The sequence below is a fragment of the Capra hircus genome, chromosome 28, assembly GCF_001704415.2.
Source record: "Capra hircus breed San Clemente chromosome 28, ASM170441v1, whole genome shotgun sequence".
Lineage (NCBI taxonomy): Eukaryota > Metazoa > Chordata > Mammalia > Artiodactyla > Bovidae > Capra > Capra hircus.
This window is the reverse complement of record NC_030835.1, coordinates 11798591-11817446: the sequence shown is the minus strand read 5'-3', so window position 1 is coordinate 11817446 and position 18856 is coordinate 11798591.

The following is an 18856-nucleotide window of genomic DNA, read 5'->3' as shown; positions in this document are numbered from 1 at the left end:
CCTAGGCATCTTTGTGATCACCAGGGTCCAACCTCTACCAAGATGCTTGGATTGTTTCTCTGCGTCATTATGACATCTGTCTCCTCTTCTCCATCCCATCTTCACCACCCTGGCTCAGGCTGTCATCCTGCTCCCTGAGCCTGTTGTTTCCATCTCCTGGCTGTGCTCCTGGCTGCCAGTCATATATCATGTGGAGACTCACTCTGAAACTCAATGCTGATGGAATCTCTCCTCCAACGAACATTCACTGGCTCCCTATTGCTTACAGAATAAAATGCAAACCCTTCTGTTGGCTTACAGTCCATCATGATTGGGCCCTAATTGATCTCTCTCTCTCTCTCTCTTTTTTTTTTGTTTGAACTCACTCCTTCCATGTTCCCACCACTCCAGTCAGCATGAACGACCCTGGAGTTGGAGACTGCTCACCTAATGGGCCGTCCAAACCCTTCCACTTTCTACATACACCCCCATCTTTGTTTCCACTGGTGCCTTTTTTTGTGGGGAGGGGCACCCTTCTTGTACCTCCACGTGTCTATTTGTGCTAAGTCACTTCAGTCGTGTCCGACTCTTTGTGACCCCATGGACTGTAGCCCACCAGGCTCCTCTGTCCATGGGATTCTCCAGGCAAGGATATTGGAGTGGGTTGCCATATCATTCTCCAACATGTCTATTTAGAGAACATCAATATCACCCCCTTCTCCTCTCACCTTCTTTTGCTACAGAGGCTTTTTGATTTCATGTTTGAGTGGTGAGTAAGGAGTCAGCCTTGTGCCTCATATTAATGCTGTGTCTGGCAAAGATGTTTCTGACAGCAAGTCTGGTGCTGTAATATAATGATCCCTCCATCAACAGAGAAGACGGCTGCATTTAGCCTCAGTTCGCCTGCTCCCTGGCTGTTTTCTAACGGAATGTGTGTATGCGTCTGTCTTTTCTCCTGGCCCTCAAGGAACTCCTTGTACCTAATATTTTTCCTCACTGCCAGCAAATATTAGTTGTTCAATACTTGTTGAAATCATATGAACTTGTGGCTTCAGAGACCACCAGGTATGTTATTAAGATGTGGCATCTCTTCCTCAGGATGTATTTTTACATGCTGAGTTGACGGCACAATACAGCCAGTTTGGGATTCCCTGGGCAGAGGCCTGCTTGAAACTCTTCTGTAGTCCCTTCCAGGTCCTGAGGTCCTCATGTGACTTTGCTTGGAGGTGTCCCCTGCTGGGCAGTGGCGCTCGTATGAGGAAGGCAGGATTCAGAGACTAAGGAGTGCAGGAAGCCAGTGTCTCAATGAGCAGGTAGGAACTCAGGCGGTGGAATCACTTCCTTGGCCACACAGAGGTGTGGGCGCCAGGAATCTAGGGGCATCGTCTGGTCCTGCTGGGCTGAGTGGCAGGGGCAAGTGATGTGGTGAAATTTAGCAGGCTCCATAGGTAGGAGCTGGGCTGGGGTCAGCCTGGGTGTTCGATGGCAGGAGAGCTGAAGGGACCGGGTTCAGTTTGATTTCTCTTCTCCACTGGTCTCTTTTTTCTTAAAACATGAAGGGTATCTTTGCCCAGTTGATTCGTCCAGTCCCAGGAATGGCACTTTCCACAACTCCAGGGCTCTGATGCCGCCCCGCCACCCAGTCGCCAGGCCAGGCCCTGACTTTACAATCTGAAAGCCTATGGAGCAGATAAGTCCCTAATAGGGACTTTGACCTGCCAGGGTAAGCAAGAAATTGAGCTAACGTTTTAAAATTATGACATTTTGCCTAAAATGTCTATGTTTCCGGTTTCTTTTTAAAAAAATTGGAAGACCTCATAAGACTGGGCTTTTTTTTCCCTCTAGCTCCAAGCTGGAGTCAAGCAGTGGCTGCTTCTCCGGATAGGGCAGGTGGGCACCTGTGTGCCATGGGGGTCACCTGGCTTACTTCATTCATTGACTATCCTGACTGGTGGCCTGGCCTTAAGGTCACAATCTGGGAGAATATCATTGATACAGCAGAGAATCCTTTGTTATCAATAACTGATGCCAGAACAAAGCCACTGAGACACGTGAATCTGAATCATAGTCAGAGTTGGAAAAGCTGTTCTGAAACTCTGTTCCCATTTCTTTTATTTGCAGACACAGACTTGAAACTCAGAGCTCGGAAGGGACTTGCCAAGGCCACTTGATGAGTTGATGGCAGAACTGAGACCAAATCCCAGGTCTCTGTACCCATCTCTAGGAGTCTTTCCCAGTCAGAGAGCACACTTGGCTCCTGTTCCTTTGTGCCCCTCATTTCATGACCGTCAGCTCCATCGCAGACCTGTGCAGAAACTGAGGGAAGCTCGTGATGGGGAGGGCCGGGGAATAAAGGGTAGGGAGGCCCCAGGCTGCTGGGGATAAAGGCTGAATGCAGGGGCGTTCAAAAGCCACTGGGTACTGAGTGAGTTAAGCTGTGCCTGTCTCCGTTGCCCGGGTACTCTTTATGCATCGCATAATGCCATTGTTCAGCCAGAGCCAAGGGCCAGAGTGAGCACTGTCTTTGCAGGTAGTCATCTAGCGCGGGCTCAGCAGAAAGAGAGGGAACAGGAGAGGCTGGGATATTCCAGCTTGAAAACAGCAGCCATATAATAAAGCCAGGCTGGTTCGTCTCTGGGCCCTGTTGTCCCTTCTCCCCGCCTCAAAGTAGCAGCATGAATCAGTTCACTGCGGCAATGGTCCAGGCGATGTGACTTGCATCCCCATAAGCTACCTGATTGCAGTCCCTGGATGCACGAGACACCGGATGTGCCTGGAATACCAAACTGCCTGCCTCAGCGCCGCAGCTGCCAGAAGATCTCTGGCCCCACCTGGCCTCATGGACAGAGTCGGGCATCCTTCAAGGCCACCACTGGCCTTTTATCTTGCCTGGGGCTCCGGGACAGTCACTGCGATTCTGGGGCTGCTTTTGATGGGGAGGGGGGTGCCACCAGCCTGTCTCAAAGATGCTCTGACAAGCCCCTCCAGCCCTGGGCAGACAAAGGCTTGAAAGGAGAGGAATTGCACACGGTCCAGACGCTGCTGTTTCTAATACGTTATTCTGACACACAATTAACTGCAAATTTGCTCTAAGCAAAGAGCTCGAGCCCTCGTGGGGTCTGCACGGCACAGTTCAGGCAGAATTCGATCTGGTGCAATCCTCACCCTTCCCTATGGTTCAGGGGTTGCCTGGTACCCACGATGATGCCACCCGTCTCAGGACTGGTGGGTGTAGGCACTCAATCAGAAAGCATGTACCAGCTTTCCCGGGCCCCCACTCTGGGCAGAGAAACCACAGCCCAGGGGAGGTGGGGGAGAGCCTGCATGAACCCTTCTAGCAGAGCAGCTGAACAACAATCCTTCCTAAAATGGTGGCGCTTATCCTCCACTGACAAAAGGCTGATTTGAGTTCTCCCCGGAGGTGGGATGAAGCCAGCACGTTGCCTTTTATCTCCCCGTCGCTTTGAGGGGGGAGACAACTGGTACCCAGCGTGGTGGGGAGCCCTGGAGAAGGCGCTCTCGAATGAAAGGCATAATCTCCAGCTCCCCAAACCAGGAGGCTTTTATCCCCCACCCCCCAGCTCCCCCCCAAATCCTGGAGGCATCTGAATGGGAGCAGGAGCTCGAAGGAGAGGCTCCCGCCGCTGCACAATGCCACACAATATTGCTTCTCCCCGGGAGCCCGGAGAAGGCCACGGGCAGACGGCGTCTTACTTTGAAACCAATCCTCCAATCAGCTATTTAAATAAGAAATATAATCTCATTGAACACCGAGAGCTGTCGGCCTGAGACGCTTCCATTTACAAGGCACTTGAAGAAAGTCCCCAAGCCCCTAGTTTATCAGGACAGCCAGCTTAGGGCTATTTACTGGGGGAAAGAGAGGTGCCAGAGGAGGAAAAAAGAGAATTGAAGTTGGCTATTAGAAATCAGCTACTCAAGGGGTGAACACACCCCCCTAGCGCTGGGGGCCTCCATGGAGCAGGCAGGAGAGTCTGTGGCTCTCAGAAAATCACCTTAGGGCCAGGGTGGTGCTCGGTTGGTTGGCGCAGGTGGGGGAGAAGTGGGTCTGTGGTGGTGACCGCTGTGTCCCAGGGGTCTTCCTGGCATCCAGAAGCCTTGCCTGTCACTCTTTTGGAAACATCTCTGAGCGCCTGCTAAGTCCATCGCTCCAGCAATACATTGCTCCAGTCAGAGGTGGCGTGGTCGTTAAGACCCAGTGAAACAAATTTCCCTCATAAAAACAGGCCCAGCAAGGAGGGTGGGCACGGTTTGACCGAGTCCTGTGCTTGAGCTCACACATCTGCCTCCTGGACTGGCTGTGTTTCTAAGCTTCCCACTGTGGTTCCTTGTGGGTCCTGAGGAGAGGCTGGGGAGCCTGGTACTGTGTTTAAAAGGGTGGGCCTGGACCTGACGGCTTTGGTGAGAATCCTGGTTCTGCCACTTACTAACTTTCTAATCCACATGCGACTTACTCCCTCAGAGCCTCAGTTTTCCCCCTCTGCCCATCAACTCATCCGAGTGGGTTGTTAGGGCCTGGTAGGGAATCTGTGCCCTACACAGGACAGCTATTACTATATTGCAATGGAGTGCCCCGTCTCGACGCACGGCTTGTCAGACATGACCCCCTGCTCTGGTTCTGGTTTGTCACTTCTGGTCAATAGCTCTGGCCCACCTTGCCTCTCTGTCTTCTGCCCAATCCTGCCCTACTTGACCTGTCCTGGGAGGGGCCAGGGAGAGGAGCATCAGCTTGAGCTAGAAGGCTGCCTGGAGGAGGTGTGGACTGAAGGGTGGGAAGGACTTGGGGATCAGAGGAACAAGGGTTGTAGAGAAAAGGTTTGAGGGTAAGAATGAGCAAGAGGGAGGGTCAGGCGGCCAGTGAGTAGGGAGGGGAAGGAGAGGAGGGTGGGAGATGATGGAAGTCAGTGCTTCCTTTCCGATTTCTTTTCACCATCTGGGCACCACTGCTCATCAGAGGCTGAATTCGCCTTAGAGGGAACCAGAATTGAGAAGGCCCTCTGGGTGAGTCACTCTGAGCCCCAGTGCGTGAGATCCTGTCGGTCATAGGCAAGTGTGGCCCTGATTGTGTGCAAAGAGAGGAGCCTTAAAGCCCTGGAGGGGCCCTGGTGGACCAACACCCCAGTTTAGAGTGAAGAAACCAAGGCCCAGAGAGGGCAGGGAACTTACTCAGGGTCGGGCAGCAAGTCAGCTGTAGGGCAGGACATGGCCTGGAGCACCTCACACCTGTTTCTTTCCTTTGTTATTAAACCTAGCTCTGATTGAGCGCCTACTGTGTGCCAGGTGCTGTTCTAGTTCTTCGTCTGTATTTCCCCATTTAACCCTACTGTAGCCCTGCAAAGTAGGGGTTACTATTATTATTATCATCTTTATTTTAGAGATGAAGAAGCCAAGGAAGAGGGGAACCCAAGCGTCTGGCGTCGGAGCTCCTTTCTTGTCTTTGAGGGCGCCTCGCCCAGCTCCCCTCTCCTTTCCTGAAGGAACGTGTCCTTGTCGAGGTCTCAGCTTCATTTGGTATTCCCTCCCTCCTCAGCAAAGCACCTAAGTGCCTTCCGCGCTCCCAGAACGTCAGGGAACATCAGCAAGGCAGGCGAGGAGGCCCCCAGACCCGCGCCCCGCGCTGCGGGAAGGGCTGGCTCACTCCGCTGACTTCCATTAAACATTTGACGCATCGCAGAGCTGCCGAAAGCCATCCATCACGGCCGCCTGCCTCCGTCTGCCTTTGTGACCTGCTCCCAAAGTGGGGCCTCTGCCTTCACGGCCAACGTATGAGAAGCGGAGTGGGAGAGAGGGGACGTGGCCATATGGCCAGGTGCCTGTGACCACCTCTTCCCCTGTACAGGGGCCCGAGGAGGAGCTTCAGGGTTGCCTGAGCCCTGATATTCACAAGAATACTGTCTACTGAATGCTCAGCGCGCCGAGCAGACCGGAGCGTCTTCTGAGGTTCATCTCCCCGAAACCCCGCCCCTCCCACCACCGAAAGGCACACTTATCATTGCCCTTCCTTAGATGCGGAGCCTGACACTGGAAGGTTTGGTTACCGTGGAGGTGCTGGAGCCACACTGGGCCCCGGCATGCGAATCCAGTCCCTCCCCTCACCCCTTCTCTACTTGGGGATGGCTGGGAGGACAGGCCCTCAGCAGGGAGGTAGGGGATGAGCCTGAAGGTCAGGGTGTCCTGGGTGGGCATTCCACTGGGTGGGCACTCCACTGGGTGGGCACTCCACTCAGTGCCCAGTGGAGGATCCCAGCATTGGATGAGCCACAGGACAGCCTCTGTGGATGGTGGGGTCCTGTCCCTCCCTCCACCCAGTTACTCCAGCCGGAACTGGGCTCCTCCTGGCGTCTCGCTCACCCCTGGTCCCCCGTTCAGTCAGTCGGCAGTCTCTCAGCTCCTCTTCCTAAATGTTCTTCAATCCTTAAGCCAGACCCCTTTCACATATCACGGCTGCTCATGGGGACTGCTCCAGCCCCTGCTGGCCCCTGGCTTCATCTTCAGGTTCTGTTTCTTCTCCCCACTGGAGCCAGACAGGTCCAGCTGTGTTCTGGACCCCACATCTGCTCCTCACCCCTCTGCTTAAAAACCTGAACCCACCTTGGGGTAGAGCCCACACGTCTCACTTGGCTAGCCTTGCAGGGCCGCTCAGTTCTCCAGGCCCCTCTTCCCGTTGCCTCTGCTCACACCCCAGGCTCATGCTGAGGTCTCTGCTCCTGCTTTGCTCTCAGCGGGTGCACCATCTCACGCCTCACTGCCTGGCTGATTCCTGCCTATCACTCAAATCTCAGCTTAGATGGTAGTTCTTCCAGGGAGCCTTCCCTGATTCGCCAGCCTGGGCTCAAGGGGCCCTTTCATGTTCTGCCGTCCGTTGTGGCACAGTCCACACTGTCCCAGTGGCTTCCCTGCTTGGTTGCCACCCTCTATTGACTGTCAGGTGTGGGGAGGTGGTGAGTGCCCCCCTACCAGTGTCCCCGTGGGGTTTAGCACAGGTTCTGCTCTGTAGTAGGCACTACATGAATGAATGACTCATGTGATGAATGAATGAATGATGACTGATAAGGCCACGGTGGGGCCCTGACGGTGTGGCACAGGTCAGGGGCTCAGACCCAGGGGCAATCCCGGCAGGAGGAGGCAATGTGGAGTTTTGGAGTTTAAACCAGACCCCAAGGGGGGCAGGGGGTTGAGAGATTGGGATTGACATATATACACTACTATGTATAAAATAGATCACTAATGAGAACCTACTGTATAGCTCAGGGAACTCTATGCTGTGTGGTGACCTAAATGGGAAGGAAATCCAGAAAAGAGGGGATATATGTATACATATGGCTGACTCACTTTGCTGTACAGTAGTAACTAACACAACATTGTAAAGCAACTATGCTTCAATGAAAGTTAATAGAACAAAATGAAAAATCACCAGACTCCCCTGTTTACAAGCTGTGTGTTATGGGTTTAGCCTCTCCCAGCTGCAGTTTGTTCACGTGCAACACAGAAATAATAATAATAACTCCTTTGCTGGGACCTGGTGGAGAGAGGCCCTGGACACAATGGTTGTACAGTGCCTAGCCCTGTGCTGGGCTTGGCAGAGGATGAAACGGGGCTCTTTCTGGGACGGAGCAGGGAACCTAGGCCTCTTCCTTGGGCATGAGACCAGGGCCAGGCTGGAGGCTTCTCTGAGACCTGAAGGTGGGTCTGACAGGCCTGGGCTCTGCAATCAGGCAGGCGCTGAGACCTGGACTGACCAGGAGCATAAAGGAGAGGGCAGCGCTAGGCCTGGCAGTTTCTCCACGCCGCCCACAGGCTGCCTCCCATCCTTAGCTCATCCCTCCTTCGGATCTAGCCAGAGTCAGCACTGGCAGACTGAGGTTTTACGAGCGGGTGGTCTCATCCAGAGAGAGTTTGGAATGTTGGGGTGTGGAGGTGAGGGAGGTGGGACTTAGAGAGGGGAGCAGATCACCACTTACTAATTAGTAGTTGTCACTATTGCGTGCAGACACTTTTAATTCTATTTTACATGATGATTAAGAGCACTGGCTTTAAGATAAATGTATTTGCTTATTCATTGGCTGCATCATCGGGTCTTAGAGCACGTGGGCTTCTCTCTAATTGTGGTGCAGACACTCTCTATAGCTGCCACAAGCAGGCTTAGTTGCCCTGCAGTATGTGGGATCCTGGAGAAGGCGATGGCACCCCACTCCAGTACTCTTGCCTGGAAAATCCCATGGGCGGAGGAGCCTGGTGGGCTGCAGTCCATGGGGTCTCGAAGAGTCGGACACGACTGAGCGACTTCACTTTCACTTTTCACTTTCGTGCATTGGAGAAGGAAATGACAACCCACTCCAGTGCTCTTGCCTGGAGAATCCCAGGGACGGGGGAGCCTGGTGGGCTGCCGTCTATGGGGTTGCACAGAGTTGGACACGACTGAAGCAACTTATCAGCAGCAGCATGTGGGATCCTAGTCACTCAACCAGGGGTCGAACCCATGTACCTCACGCTGGAAGGCAGACTCTTAACCATTGGACCACCAAGGAAGTCCCAGGAGCACTGGCTTTAATGTCAGGAAGGCACCTCCAATTCTGGGTCTGTGACTGTGCATACACTGTAAAGACTGGGGATAAGACAGTACCGCCCTGGTCATGCGGTGAGCTCTGGTGACAGTGTGAGAGAAACACCCAACACTGCTGTGTGTGAGCCCATGGTGGAATCTTTGGAATGGCATGCTGGTAGACATAATCCTCATTTCCAGATGGGGACATCAGGCCCAGGAGATGAAGTGAGGAGCCCACTGTGACCAAAGGAACGAGTGACCTGGCCTGGGCCCCATGTTAGGGAGTTTGGCCTCTGGAGCCACGAGGGGCTGCATATGGCGGGTAGTATTTTTCTCATCACCCTCACGTTGCATTTCTTAATTTTAAGTGGGAAATTCCATATTCGGTGCCTCATCAATCATTTTTGTGAGCTCAGCTCCGTGGAAAGCACAGAAAACATTTATATTTGCAGCTCAAACTGTCGAAAATGTAAAACAATTTAAATAATATTAACATTTTAACAGCCTCCACTCACAGTTCTGTGAAATTAACCATTATCTCTTGGAGTGTCTGTTAAAATTCAGCAGTGGCTAAGTAGTGAGGTTCCGGGTGTTGCCTGGGTTTGGCAGGCTGGATGGGAAGGCAGCCCATGTGACTTCTCCAGGGGCCATTCCTGCCCACGCCCTTGCCAAGGGGGCAGCCTCCTCCAGCAGGAAGTGTGGTTCCATGAAGACCTCCCAAGTGGGCTAGGTGTTGGAGGCAGAGATGAATGTGACACAGAATTGCCCTCATGGGACTTCAGTGTGGGGCAGGTGACTGGAACAGTATATGCTCGGGTAGAATATGCACTGCCTATGAGAATGGGGTACTGCTGTCCTGGGAGCACTGCAGAGGCAATCAGGAGCACTTCCTGGAGGAGGAGGCATCTGTGCTGATCTTTGTACCAGTTTGTCACTAAATAGGGGAATAGAAGGATCATCTCTGAGGCCTGACCCTGCAGTCAGGGTCTGCAGTTTATCCTTGGCAGTGAGGAAGAAGGGCCTCCAGAGGCAGTGTTTCTTTTTGGTCCTGTGCAGGCCCCATGCACCTACCTGGGAAGGGGGTCAGAGGATGATTGGGGTGGACACTTGCTACGCAGTTGGATGGCTTAGAGGTGATAAGCCCAGAAAAACAAAGACTCAGGGGTAGAATGATGTTATTTTCAAATAATGGGAATGAGGGATGGACTTTTTTGATGACTTCAAGAGGGATAAGTGGGCTTTGTAGGTACATGTTACCATTTTTAACCTCTTATCTCCCTATCTATTCTTGCTTTACCACAGAGTCATGGTAGAGTTGACAAGGATGAGATGGTGAGTTTCCCATCTTGGGGGGAGGGTCCAGCAGATGGGTGATGTGTCAGGCACTTGTAAACAGGGACTCCTGCAGGGGACGTATGTCCAGCCCTCACGTTGGCCTTCCCCACATGGGGCTTCCTGGGTGGTGCTAGTGGTAAAAAGCCCAGATGCCAATGCAGGAGACACAAGAGATGTGGGTTCGATCCCTGGGTCAGGAAGATCGCCTGGAGTAGGAAATGGCAACCATTCCAGTATTCTTGCCTGGGGTATTCCATGGACAGAGAAGCCTGGTGCGCTGTAGTCCATGGGATCGCAAAAGAGTTGGACACGACTGAACAGATGTGCACACACACATGTTGGCCAGGCCCTGGCTAGATGCTGTCTCCTTGAAAGAAGAGGCAGACCTGGTTGTTACAGACGGAATTAAGCGTCCTATCCCCCATCCCTGCCCACCCCCCCGCCAGCCATGTGACTATATCTGGAGATGGGACCTTTTACATGGTAATTAAAGTTAAATGAGGTTACAAGGGTGGGACCCTAATCGGATAGGTCTGATGACCTTATGGGAAAAGGAGGACAAACCCGAGATCTCTCTTCCCAAGAGCACACAGAGAAGAGGCCCCATGAGAAGGGAGGAGATGTCGGCTATAAGCTGTAAGAGCTCTCATCAGAAACCAACTCCAGCGGCACCTTGGACTTCCAGCCTCCAGAATGATGAGAAGATAAGTTTCTGCTGTTTAAGCCACCCAGTCTGTGGCACTTTGTAATGCCAGCCTGAGTAAACTGATGAAGGGGGTTCACGGTTTGGTGAGAGAGATACTGAGGTTGCTGGTGATGACACAGCACGATACAGATATGCCCAGGGAGGGTGGCACCTGGCTCAGCCAGGTGGATATCAGGGCAGGCTCCCTGGGGGAGGCAGTAGTGCTAGAGCTAAGTGCAGAAAGAAAAGGAGAAGCTGGTCATAGGGAAGGGGGAGAGGAGCAGGGAGGTTGTGTCCAGTGGAGAGAACAAAATGTGCAAAGACCCAGAAGTGTTGAAAGGATGGCAGGTTTGGAAGCACTGAGAGGAATCCTGTGTAACTTGAGTGCAGGGTAGGGAGGGAATATGAGGGAGAGAGGAGGTGGGGGAACAGGCAGGGCCCACCAACCAGCGGAGGCCCTCTTGCATCTTCCAGGGACAGCCATGTCCCTGTGCCTTCCAGAGTCCCTGGCTACGAGGATTAGCATCTCACTTGCTGTATGACCTTAGGCAAGTCACTTAACCTCTCTGCACAGCAATTTTCTCATTTGTAAACCGGGGAGAAGGATCCCTGCCCTGCCCGCCTCCCGCCTGCTTTGCAGGCTCAATAAGGTAATGCCTGTGAGAGCACTCTGGCGAAAACCCCACAGTAGCACCACAGACATGGAAGGTGTTATTATTATGTACCCACGCTGACTCCCATCAGAGGAGCACAGAGTCAATGGGAGTCTTGAGGGCTGTCAGGGAACTGGCTGCTCTCTGAAGCTTGTCACAGAGACCTGTCTTTTCATTGTACTCCTTTCATATCACTGTTGGCTCGATGAAAGAAGGGGAAAGAATCTTTGATATGTCTAAATATTCCGTTCCCACCAAGATGGGAGGAATTCCGAGGAAGAGCTATTATTAGAGGCTGAGCTGGAAGCGGGCGCCTTCGGCGGATTGGAGCTGTCAGTTTGCGTCAACAGCCTCCGGTGCTGCAGAGCTGGCCAGGCGGCTGGGGCCCAGGCACAGGGCAGGCGCGCCAGCCTGGCTGGTTGAATTCTGATGGCACTTACCTGGGAGGCAGGAGGACCTGCTTCTGGTCCTGATTCTGCATCCACTTTGCTGGGCCACCCAGGGCCAGTTGCTCACCCTCTCTGAGCCAAATAATGACAGTATATAGAATTCTTACTAAGGGAGAGGGCTTTTACATGCAGGGAAAATAAGATGCTGTAAGTGCAGAGGTGTGGGCAGGCTGAGAGGTGTCCAAGCACAGGCTGCCAACACCCTCATGTGTGGAAGACAGAAAATTTCCTCTCTGGGAAGGATACGTCAGGATCTTGCATCAGAGCCACCTGAGGGTTTGAAAAATCAGATTCCCAGGCACCGCTCCAGGCCCACAGAGTCAGAATCCCTCTGTAAGCTCCCAGGCCCTGACCCAGCATTCTGTGCTCCATACTCCTGCCAACCCTCAGACTGGGTCAGTGGTTGGGCTCTGGGATGCTGCGATTCCCTGAGAACAGTGGCACGTCCTGATCCAGTGAATCCATCCTTTTCTCTGTTGGCCTCTAGCCCACACTTAGCCCTCCAGGAGCCTGTGGGTCCCAAGAACTGGATGGATGGTGGCCTAATGCTGGTTCCTGGCTATGGACATTGCCTTCCATACTGGTCTCACTGAGGTTATGTGCTGACAAGCTGTGCAGAGACCAAATGGGGAGGACTTCTGGCAACTGAAAAGAATGAACTCAATTTTAGTGACTGCTGCTGCTGCTGCTAAGTCACTCAGTCGTGTCCGACTCTTAGCGACCCCACGGACTGCAGCCTACCAGGCTTCTCCATCCATGGGATTTGCCAGGCAAGAGTACTGGAGTGGGGTGCCATTACTAGTCACTTACGGAAAACCTCAGAGGGTCAGGCCCCAAAAGGGCTGAGATGTCACCTAAATCTAGTCCCTGTTTAAAGGTAAAGACATGGACTCAGCAGGCCAAGCCAGTTACTTTATCTAGGAATCCTGATCTATTAGGTCTGGTTCATCTAGGACCAGGTTTAAGTGAGAGAAGGCAGAGGGAGCCCCATGGCTGTCCGCAGTCTGAGAACATTCAGTGTTCTGATGTAGGCTGACATCCTGGGGGCGTTTTAGAGCCTGTGCCTGTCCTGGCTCTAAGGGGTACATTTGAGCAGCCCGTTGTGGAGACACTTGACTTGGAGACCACCTGGGTCCCTGTCGGTGGGTCCTCTGGAATTTCCTGGGAGTGGCTGCAAAATGCCAGGAGCCTCTCTACTTCCTCTTGAGAGAACATAGCAGAACAGGGGCGAGGGTAACTTTTATAAAAGAGGTGCATCATTACAGAGGTTGCATTTATTATGACACGCGACACACCTCCCACCTGAGTGGGACACCCTGAGTGACGCGTCGTCAGGGCTGGTAGCACTAGACGCCGCCATGCATCATGTCTGGGTCAGCCTCTCACTGGCATTCTGGGGGAAGCTGAATGAAGCTCAGAGTGGACTCCAGTCCAACCCCCTTAGGGAAGGTAGACCCAGCCTGCGAGGCAAAGCTTCCACTTAGGAGGCTTCACTGCCTTTGCTTTTACAGCAGCTTCATGCCCTGAAAACACTTGATGCCTTTACTGGAAGGAGATTTCTCAGGTTGGAGCTGTGTATGTGTTTTAGCCCCAGATATATATTTTTTTATTCTCCCCAAATTAGGCAGTAGTGCTGGGCTTTCTGCCCTCAGGGGCGGCAGTGGCCAGGAGGAAAGAGTTGTCTGAAAGATAATTCCATCCCTGGCTTTTCTTTCTAAAGCTACCCTGAGGCAGTGACGGGCTTCCCTGGTGGTTCAGACAGTAAAGAATCTGCCTGCCATGTGGGAGACCTGGATTAGATCCCTGGGTCGGGAAGATTCCCTAGAGAAGAGCATGGCTACCCACTCCAGTATTCTTGCCTGGAGAATTCCATGGACAGAGGAGCCTGGCGGGCTACAGTCCACGTGGGCGCAAAGAGTCAGACTCGACTGAGCAACTAACACTGAGGCAGAGATACTGGGAGGTGGAGGATGGGAGAGCCTTGAGGGAAACAGGAAAAGAGAGAAAAGAAGCTGTCCCTCAACCACCCCGTTAACCCCAGCATCTCCAGAGCAGAGCAAAGAGTGGATTCCAGCTGTGCGAGCAGTAGGGACCTGCATCTCTCTGCAGGGACCCCAGGAGGAATGGCTGGCTCTGTGGTTTTCAGCATCCCTGCAGAGTTCCAACCCCAGTATGGGACAGAGGCAGACGGTAGGACTGAGGCTGGGGACAGTGATGTGTTTGCAGAACTGCTCATGCCCGGAGGTGTTCCCCAAGCCTACACCTGGTATAAGACCCAGGGACCTTTGCATCATTTTTGCCTAGGAGGAAGGGCTCCTGGTCATGAGTGACTGGGGTTACATCTCTAGCCAACAGGATCAGGCCTCCAGAATTCAAAATGGAAATGATGTGTAGGAAAGGCTAAATGTGATTCTTCCTGTAAGCTTGAATTTGAGAACTGAGATTCTGGTCCTCAGAATAGATAGTAAAACCTGTCAGTGCCAGAATCACATCACAGGTGGTCAAGAGATGGCTAACGTGTATCATCTAGAGAACAACTAAGATTAACTGGGAGAAGCTATCTAGGGCTCTGTGTTGAGAGGATTCCAAAGAGGAGTCTTTGATTTTGCTATTTAGTTGCTAAGTCGCATCTGACTCTTTGCGACTCCATAGACTGCAGCACCCCAGGCTTCCCTGTCCTTCATTAGCTCCCAGAGTTTGCTCAGATTCATGTCCATTGTGTCAGTGATGCTATCTAGCCATCTCATCCTCTGCTGCCCTCTTCTCTTTTTGCCTTCAATCTTTCCCAGCATTAGGGTCTTTTCCAATGAGTTGGTTCTTTGCATCAGGTGGCCAAAGTAGTGGGGCTTCAGTTTCAACATCAATCCTTCCAATGAATATTCAGGGTTGTTTTCCCTTAGGATTGATTGATTTGATCTCCTTGCAGTTCAAAAGCAACAATTCTTCAGTTGTCAACCTTCTTTGTGGTCCAACTCTCATATCCATACATGACTATTGGAAAAGCCAGAGTTTTGATGATACAGACCTTTGTCAGCAAAGCGATGTATGTCTCTGCTTTTTAATATGCTGTCTAGGTTTGTCATAGCTTTCCTTCCAAGGAGCAAGCATCTTTTAACTTCATGGTGCAGTCACCATCCACAGTGATTTTGGAGCCCAAGAAAATAAAATCTGTCCCTCCTTCTACTTTCTCCCCTTCTCTTTGCCACGAGGAGTCTTCGATTAAGGAGAAATTAAGCTTTCATTTTGGGCTTACCAGGTGGGCTTCCCTGGGGTAGGAAATGGCAGCCTACTCCAGTATTCCTGCTTGGAGAATCTCATGGACAGAGGAGCCTGGCAGGCTACAGTCCATGGGGTCACAACGATGACTGAGCGACTAACAGTTACCGGGTGGCTCAGTGGTGAAGAATCCGCTTGCCAATACAGGAGATGCAAGAGATGCGGTTTTGATCCCTGGATCAGAAAGATCCACTGGAGGAGGAAATGGCAACCTACTCTAGTGTTCTTGCCTGGAGAACTGCATGGACAGAGGAGCCCGGTGGGCTACAGTCCAGGGGATTCAGAGAGTTGGACATGACTTAGCAAGTACTGAGCACAGCACAGGTGTTCATTGACTAGCGAGCTATAGCATACAGGCAATTTCATTTTATTATTTATTTAATATCTTAATTTTTTTGGTTGTACTGCTTGTGGGATCTCAGTTCCCCAGAGAGGGATTGAACCTGAGGCCCTGGCAGTGAAAACTCGGAGTCCTAACCCCTGGACCATCAGGGAATTCTTGTATATAGGCAGTTTTGAATATTACTTGACACTTTCATTTTATAAGCAAGGACACTGAGGCCCAGAGGGTTAAGCCTTTGCCCAAAGTTTGGGACAAAGCTAGAGATGAGGACTTGTGATGCCAGCGCTTTTCCCCCTTAACCACAGATCAAAAATTATTTATGAATTAAAAACAAGTAAGCTTACAAAGGGCTTCCTTGGTGGCTCAGTGGTAAAGAATCTGCCTGCAGTTCATGAGCCACAGGAGACGTGGGTTCGATCCCTGTGTGGGCAATCCACATGCCCCCTGGAGGAGGGCATGGCAACCCACTCTAGTATTGGTGTCTGGAGAATCCCCATGGACAGAGAGGTGGTGAGCTACAGTCCAGAGGGTCGCAGAGAGTCACATGGCTGAAGTGACTTAGCATGCATGTACAAGCTTAGAAAAACAACAAAATCCAAATAACATCAATTTGTAATGTCAGTGCTCTTTAATTGACAGTAGTTCACTGGGAATTTTTTGTCCCCTTACTTATTCCAGGCTCTCTCTTAGAGCAGGTAGAAAAAGTAGTAGTGATATCAAAAACTATTAACTGCTTGCCTGCCATAGTAGTTCTAATCCTCGCGAGCATGCTCTGTGGCTGGTATTTCTCTTCCTGAGAATGTGGGAACCGCATTTGTGAGCACCCTCAGCCTTTCCTGTAATACTAAAGATGATGCAGTGTTCCGCAGGTGGTGCCTCTTGGCAGTCACTCCGGGGTTCTCATAGCTCTGCCACCTCCCAGGGTCTCACCATTCTCTGCTGGCAGATGGGGACACGAGAGCAAGTGCAGAGGACTCTGTGAAGCAGGTCAGCTGGGGCATTATCACTCCCACCCACCATCCACTGGCCAGGACTCAGCCACCTGGCCACAGCTACCTGCAAAGGATGCTGGGAATGCAGGTTGGATATATGAAGATGGGGAAAGAGAAAGGGGTTTGCGTTAAATTTGCTGTTTCCATTTTAAAGAGAAAGAGGCTGGCACTTAGAGACCTACATAGATCGCCTTAAGGTCAACCAGCCAGTAAGAGGCAGAGTCAGAGTCAGAAGTTTGTACTGGTTTGCTAGGGCTTGCCGAGGCCAAGTACCACAAACTGGCGGCTTAAAGCACAGAAATTTATTGTCTCACTGTATGGAGGCTGGATGTCCGAAATCAAGGCCAGACTCTGCTGGGACGTACATTTTCATTGTCAGCAGGACTGGCTGCTTCTGAGGGCCGTGAGAGAGGGTCCGATCCCTGCCTCCCCCTTGGCTCCTGGTAGTCTTGGGTGCTCCTTGGCTGGTGGATAACGTTCTCCTTGGGTCCTCACACTGTCTTCCCGCTGTGCAGGCCTTTCTCTTATCCACATTTCCTCTTTTTATGGGGACACCAATCATACAGGATTAGCACCTGCCCCAGTGACCTCATCTTTAATTACGTATATATTTTCTGGCATGAGATATATATACATATATATATATTAAATTTTTATTGAAATATAGTCGTCTCGCAATGTTGTGGTAGTTTCAGGTGTATGGCACAGTGATTCAGTTACATGAATGTATAAGTATATACTCTTTTATAGATTCTTTTCCATTATAGGTTATTACACAGTTTTGAGTAGTTTCCTCTGCTGTAGGCCCTTGTTGCTTATCTATTTTATACATAGTAGTGTGTGTATTTTACCATGACCTCATCTTCTCTTGATCACCTACAAAGACCCTGCTTCTAAATAAGGTCACATTCACAGGTACTGGGGGCTCAGACTCCAGCATGTTTTGAGGGAATGCAATTCAACCCATGTTGTTCAAACACTAAGTCGTGTCCGACTCTTTGCAACCCCGTGGACTGCAGCAGGCCAGGGCTCACTGTCCCTCACTATCTCCCAGAGGTTGCCCAAGTTCATGTTCATTGAGTCGGTGATGCCATCCAATCATCTCATGCTTTGTCACCCTCTTCTCCTCTTGCCCTCAGACTTTCCCAGCATCAGGGTCTTTTCAAATGAATTGACTCTTCGCGTCAGGTGGCCAAGGTATTGGAGTCTCAGCTTCAGCATTAGTCCTTCCAATGAGTATTCAGGGTTGATTTCCTTTAAGATTGACTGGTTTGATCTCCTTGCTTCAACCCCTAACAGAATTCAAACCCAGGTGTGTCTGGAAGCCATGAGAAGGGCATGTTGAGTCTGCCCAGAGGACTGAGGGAGGGCCCCTGGAGACAGCAATGTTCACACCAGGCATTGAGGACAGATCAGGTTTCTCCAGGTAGACAAGGGGGAAGGGAATTCTAGACAGATTCCTGATGTACAGCCGCATTCATGAGCTACAGCACGTCCTGAACTGAAGGTATAGCCTACATTTCTTTTTAGACATCCTGGAACTCAGCTGTGGCATTCAGATGGCCTTCCTCCCTTGACTCTAAATTACCAAGGCCCAGTTAGAGGGAAACAACAAATATGTATTGGGAATTGCTTTGTGATAAGCAATCTGCTATCCCCTGGGGACTCAGCAACAAGTAAAATAGAACCCCAGCTCCCCAGAAGCTTATAGCTCGGGTGAGCACACCATGAGCCCTCATGGAAAGGTAACTAATGAAAACAGAATAAGAAACTTAGAAATGTGAAGTGAGTGGGACAGATAGGAACCCGAGATGGTTTGGGTTGTGGAGGGAAGGGTTGTAGCAATCATGGAAAGCTTTCTGGTGGAGGAAGACTATGGGTTGGGACTTGACAGAGGGCTTGGATATATGTAGAGAGAAGGGAAGGAAATGGGATTTTATATAATGGGAACAGAGTAGCCAGGATTGGTGGAAGCCAGCCTGGGATTGGAGAATAATAGAGCCTTGAGCGCCAGCCTGCAGGTTGGAGTTTGAGCTGTCTTAGAGCCTGGCTGCTGACGTTCTCCTGCCAGTGGGCAGATTGCGTGTGAGGCCCTACAGCTGGAGGTGCACGGCGTCTGACCACTACAGCAACATGTCCTAGTGACGCACACCCCGGGGCCTGCAGGGACCAGCAGGGGTTGGTGCAAATGCTCCTCCACCCTCTGAACGCTGAGACAGATGCGGCGAGATGACTGTTAGGACCTCGGCTTGATGACTAGATAAGAGCAGACAGCACAAGCAGGCGATTGTTGCTCCTGCCACAAAGGGCATTCTGGGGGGGTGGCCCTGCTAAGATCTCAGCCCAGCGGTCTCCCTGCAGGGGCCCAGGCACAGTGGCAGCGCCACTGCAGTCCCAAATTCACAGTTATTAACTTAAATGACTGCCTTTACAGAGCACAGCGTGGCACCGACCCTCTGTCAATCCTCAGACTGCACCGGGCGGCTTTTGTCTCTTGGCGCCACCTCGCCCCCCTCCCTGGCCTTCGGAAGGTGGGAAGGTGGAAGGGACATCCTCCCCCATCTGCTGGGGCTGGAGAAAA